The following is a 5,756-nucleotide window of genomic DNA, read 5'->3' as shown; positions in this document are numbered from 1 at the left end:
TTATTATTATTATTATTATTATTATTATTATTATTATTATTATTATTATTATTATTATTATTATTATTATTATTATTATTATTATTATTATTATTATTATTATTATTATTATTATTATTATTATTATTATTATTATTATTATTATTATTATTATTATTATTATTATTATTATTATATCAATATCATACATATCTATGGTACAGCACAACCTAGCAGGCGTCATGGAACCATTCGTCTTTGCGTAAGATATTACCTACTTGGGTAAGATATGATATATCTATCCCTACCTACTTGTATCCTCCTTTCAAAAGGGACGAAGGAAGAAGAAGCTATCTCCATACCTGCTTGTATATATCGATCTATCCTTCTTATTTTTTCTATCTTACATCAAAATGATTATATATATACTGCAAAGACCTTTTAGTATGGTACGCATCCGTCTCGATGCCTCATCGTTCTGCGGTCGTGGAAGGGAGTATCGGCCAATGAGCCCGGAGGACATGCTTTTACCTATCAGGTACTTAGTTACCTACCTGGTGTTCATTCAAATTTTCTTATTCGAATGAAATAAGACGGATATTTGAGATATACGATACGATACATGGCGGACCGGACCAAGGATCCATGAACAACATTCACCATACAACTAAGTCGTCATGTATATATATATATATATATATCTACCTTCTCCTCGTTTAACCTACATGGCACGTTCGAGATCTTAGAATGTCCTGTCCTCGATAGGTACTACCGGATCGGTACGGGGCATGACTGCCTGCCTAATGACCTAATGATGTAGGTCCGAGTCCAACTCCTGGACGAGCCAGGGTTGGAATTGCGGTGGAACAAGTATGTGCTGTACTTGGACATATTTCTTAGAAATGGACGGGACAAGCCGAACAGTCCACCTTATACTCTCTCTATTCTTTATCGAGATAAATAGAAAAAACACTTCTGCGTCCTATATATCGTTTTCGATCCACTACAGGTGGTCTACTTCAAGCCGAATTTCAAATATTTCGCGGATAGTGCATCCGATACTCTTTGGCATCGTCGAAAACGCTATGGCGTATGATATATTCAGACTTCGTTTGAGAGATCTTCTAGTTCAGGGTCAGGTGTTGTTAGGGGCGCGGAACTCGAGCGAACGTTATCTTGCGTTTTAGCATACCATCCAAGACGGTATTTTGATCTATTCTAAGAGAAAAGGAATAAATAAGAAAGACTCTCTTCCAGGACATTTACAGGTTCGACTTGTCATTTGCTCAGTAAATTCAAAACGGACAGAAGCGGTTTTATCTGCTGCTTCTACTTCATGTTCCTGTGCTTGGTTGACACCTGACACTAGAGAGTGCAAAATGCCGTCTTTGAATTATAAGCTTCGTTCGCAGTGGTGGTACATAGAGTACATGTTGATATGGTGTTTTTCATACCGTTCCCAGTCGGATCCTTGTGCTTCTGCGAGCAAAGAGGCGGACAGGATTCTCATGTGGCAAGATATGAGCAGAACCATTTTATAACCCTGTACTTCATACTTCTTCTCAAGACGCTCCTCCAACGGACACAGGGAAGTCCAAGATGAAATGCTCCATGCTTAGAGCACATCTGGCGGCCAAAGTCCAGGCTGACCACATATTTTCTACTATTCTGGCAGGGTATTCCTCTATGAGATTGGTTCAGAGGATATGAAACTTCCGCTTCGAAGAAAATGCCAGAGACCGAGGACGTGCTCTTCGCGGAATTGGTTCGAAGCAGATGGATGAGAATGAGAAAAGAACACCATTATGAGCCATCCAAATATACAGAGCTGCGTGTCGACTGGCTGTTTATTTACCGCAGACGAAGCATCTTCATGTGCTCTACCTCTACTGGCTGCCTTCTACACTGCCTTCTATGGGCAATTAGCGCTCTTTTCTGCCTCATTCTCATCTTCATTTCTTCCATGGACTGTGTACATATCTACTGGCTATTACTGAAAACAAAACACACCACCTTCCAGGCAGCGCTAGCGTTCTTCTTCTGTCCACTGTGTCTTCGTGACTGTGGGCTCTCAGGCACCTTCTGCAATCTTTTCTCTGGCGCACAGTTATATGAACCGCACTACCTAATAAGAGTTATATTTTCCAATATCACCTATCAAAGAAAATCACAGAGGGCCTGTGTGAGATAAGCATATGCAGTAGATTTATTACTGCATTTACCTATCTTGAGAATGAGGCTAAGTTGTGTTATACTTGTCGCTCTTCGAGAGATAAGAAGGTATTAGAGGGGGGACGGACTTCCTCATGCGAAAGGCTCCATTTGCCCGACTTGTCCGAGAAATTGCAAGTGAAGTCAAGAAAGATGTCACAAATACGGCGGCGTAGCTGTCAAGGGCAACCGATTTCGATTCCTTAGAAGAAGATGTACGACCCAAAGCTGAGCGCTAAACGGTAACTCGTCGATGACGGCGAGGAGCCAATTGTGGCCGAGGATCACAAATTGTGCAGTGATCATATCGACATATTTAAATATTCAATATTCATCGCGCTCATTCTCTTGGGTCAAGCTCCGCTGCTGCCCGCCGGATGCAGCAGATGATGCATGTCTGCTTGATCTGTACTGTATCGGACCGACTCGGCTGTCTATCTCATCGCAGCCAGGATGGCTGCCAGCTTACAGCGTCGAGGGAGGCAGGAAAGCAGCCATATATCACCTACTCTGGTATGTTGACGTTTGCTGACTCAGACATCCGGGGATTTATTATATATCGTTGCAGTCGATAGGCCGTCTGGATTAGGTCTGACGTCCTCGTCTTCCCCTGCCAACCGTTTGAATTATTAACTGCAGCATCACTCTTCTTCTGAGAGTAGGATTCGGCATTGGAGATGCCAATACTTTGAGCAACTCACTGTTACTGGACACGTTGGTCCAGGCCCTAAATCCCTTTACATAACATACGGACCGGTGGACCTCTACTTTCTCACGCCCTGCGCAGTAGCGCGATCGGCTCTCCTTATCACGGGTGCAGGACTGCGTCACAATGAGTATCTTATACCCAGAGTTGAATACAGGTCTTGTTAAAATATGAACAGCAGTCGATCTTTTCTTGGATGTCACTGTGTGTCTCTTTCGTCTACTTCAGCGGGAGAAAAGACCGTCTAGCTTCTTCAAAGAGGCAAAGGCCCAGAAAGACACCTAGAGCTTCTGAACTAACTTTATATTTTTAAGAAGAGAGAGTTGCATTTCCTCAAATTTCTCCAGATCTGGTATACTGAGCCTTAAGCTTTCTGGTATAAATGTCTCTTTATCATGAAAGTCAGCTAAACATGGTGGCATCGGCCACGGTGTTATCGATTTACAACTCCTCCCCTTTATTCTTTACTTTGGCTGAAAGCCTGCGCTGAAGAGGAGCCCACAGCAGTAGCTGGAGGTGCTGGAGGCAGCTCGATCGAGTCAAGGATCCCAGCAACAAGAAGCGCCCTTAGTCGCGATCTCAGCGATGTTTCAACTGCAAGGAGGTAGGTCTTACCCTGTCGCTCCCTAAGATATTATGCCTTGTGTTATGCTGACTGGATTTACCTAGCATAATGCCTAAACTCAGGCCTGTCGCAGGGACCAGGTACAGGGGGAAAGGGAACCCCCTTATGTGGTTTACATGTCCTGTCGCGAGTATATAACATTCTGCAAAAGCGTTTTATACTTACCCAATGAACGAATACCGCGTGGGAAATTGAGGCGCAGGATGGGGTCCTGTCGTCTGCTAATTTTTGGAGAGACCTTTTCTCCCTCGAACAGATACCGGCTACGGTCTACAAAAGTGACGACCAATATATTTGGCGAACATGATACAAGAAACGATGGAGAGTAGCAATGAACGGGGACATCCTAACTGACAACAAAGAAAACTGAGCGTCTTCTTCTTTCTGTCCCTGTGTCTAATGTTCTTTCTTGACAAAGATGAGGACCCTCGCGCAGCGGATAACCTTGAAACCGCCCGATATATCGGCGTATTATATATCCAGGCCCTGTCGTCGGGCTCCGAAGTTCTAAACAGTGGCTGTTATAAAGATTCTGTCCAATGCCGAACCTACCGACCATGTCAAGGCAATGGTATCGTTGGTTAGATGTGGTCCCTAAATCACAGGAACCGAATTGCTTCTTCTATTCTTGACCTGAACATATAATGCTTGACTAGTCTAATTACTGCGCAGGTAGATACCTCACTCCAACCAGCAGCCATAGGAAGAGAATCGCAACTGCAACCGCAGTGGCAAGACTGAGGAGAAGAAGTATGGCGCATGGCCTATGATCTAGCAGGGACACTATTTCGAATCTCCTACAAGTTGACCCAGAGACACTAAGACAAATAATAAAGTCCCTTCTCATGCTGAATCTCATTTACAATGTTGAGCAGTCTTAGGGGGAAAAAACCTGATGAGACTGGTGAGACAGTTCAGAATAATTGTTATTTGTGAGACGTCAGCAGGGCTGGTACATTGTGCCCTGTGTCTGTGTATCTTGCAAGGCTAAACTGTTGTTTAGGTCTGGCTGGGATGGGAGTATCCACCTATGAACCTGATTCTGAGCGTCAGGTTGTGAGTCGGCTCTTGTTAATTAATCTCTTGATTCTATACAAGCTACACTTTGTCCCTCATAAACCAGCCTGCTTGCAAAAAGTCTTTGGTTGAACAGCCTTTTCAACATGCGCGACTGCGCGAAATATCTATGGAGTGCGGAGGCTTCCTGACGAATACAAGTCACTCTCGAGAGCGGCTATGTTGGACCTATACCCACTCACTTGCAGAGAATGCCTATACCATGATCAGGTCCATCTGCGATCTTCAGTTATATTGGTCAGGTCCTTGTCTGCGTGCGCGCCGGATTCTTCAAAGAGAATCTGGCTGGGATGGAAGATTACATTCAGGTTTAATTATATTTCTCCGAGTTTAACCCACGATGCAATGCTTCCTGCTAGAGTATCTCTGAGGGTCGAACTTCAAGCTGACCACATAAATCCTGGAAAGGCATTCCTTCCCATCAGCGTGGTTCAGGGAATATAAGATTGCCTAGTCCAAGGGAATGTTAAAGGATGACTACATTCCTCACTCAATGTTTAAAGCAGATGGATCAAGACACGTCCCAATAATATACAGATCTGCGCGTCTACTGGCTACCGCCCACACTGTTCAGGAATTCGACGCAGAATGGGGCCAAAGGAGGATGGTTGCTAACTACAAGTCATCAACTAAGTCACGAATCAGCGGAAAAGTGCCTGACGCGGTGATACTGGTTGATACCAACGGTAGCCTGAGGGTGGTGGGGGAAGTCAAAACCCCCTGGATCGGCCAGCACGTCGCAAATTCAAAAAGAAGGGAAACAAAAAAGGCAATCACATTTCCCAGGAAGAGTGTATCCGAGGTCTCTCCAGTCTCTTTGTTCGGCCGAAACCCTGGCGGTCCCTTGGCTAAGCCCCATTTGATCCACAAAACATCACTCCAGGTGTCTTCTTGTTTGGAGAGGCGGCTCATCTGAAAACCTGTAATATAACTGTCATTATGTAAAAATGCACGTCAGCCTCAGAGACACAAAGGTTCTGATATCAAGGGAATTTGACAAAGAAAGGACGTACATTATTTGTAGCTCTTTATCCCAGAGTAGATTTCTCTTTGTAGCTTCGAAATTGCGAACCACAATCCCTTGTATTACCCAAGACGATACATGTTAGCAACAATGCATATCAAGAAAAAGCTGTATATGTGGAGAGAGAGAGAGAG

General features: G+C 44.0%; 2 annotated features.

The window, feature by feature from the left end:
- Positions 1-2,643: 2,643 nt before the first annotated feature.
- Positions 2,644-2,703: a sequence feature (Short protein (VTN00DRAFT_2547, KAL2005336.1) was converted to a misc_feature.).
- Positions 2,704-2,758: 55 nt separating this feature from the next.
- Positions 2,759-2,779: a sequence feature (Short protein (VTN00DRAFT_2547, KAL2005336.1) was converted to a misc_feature.).
- The last annotated feature ends 2,977 nt before the right edge of the window (positions 2,780-5,756 follow it).

Source organism: Thermoascus crustaceus, assembly GCF_041956765.1.
Source record: "Thermoascus crustaceus strain CBS 181.67 unplaced genomic scaffold VTN00scaffold_10, whole genome shotgun sequence".
Classification (NCBI taxonomy): Eukaryota; Fungi; Ascomycota; class Eurotiomycetes; order Eurotiales; family Thermoascaceae; genus Thermoascus; species Thermoascus crustaceus.
Note: the sequence above shows the minus strand (reverse complement) of the source record. Positions and strands in the feature narration are given on the sequence as shown.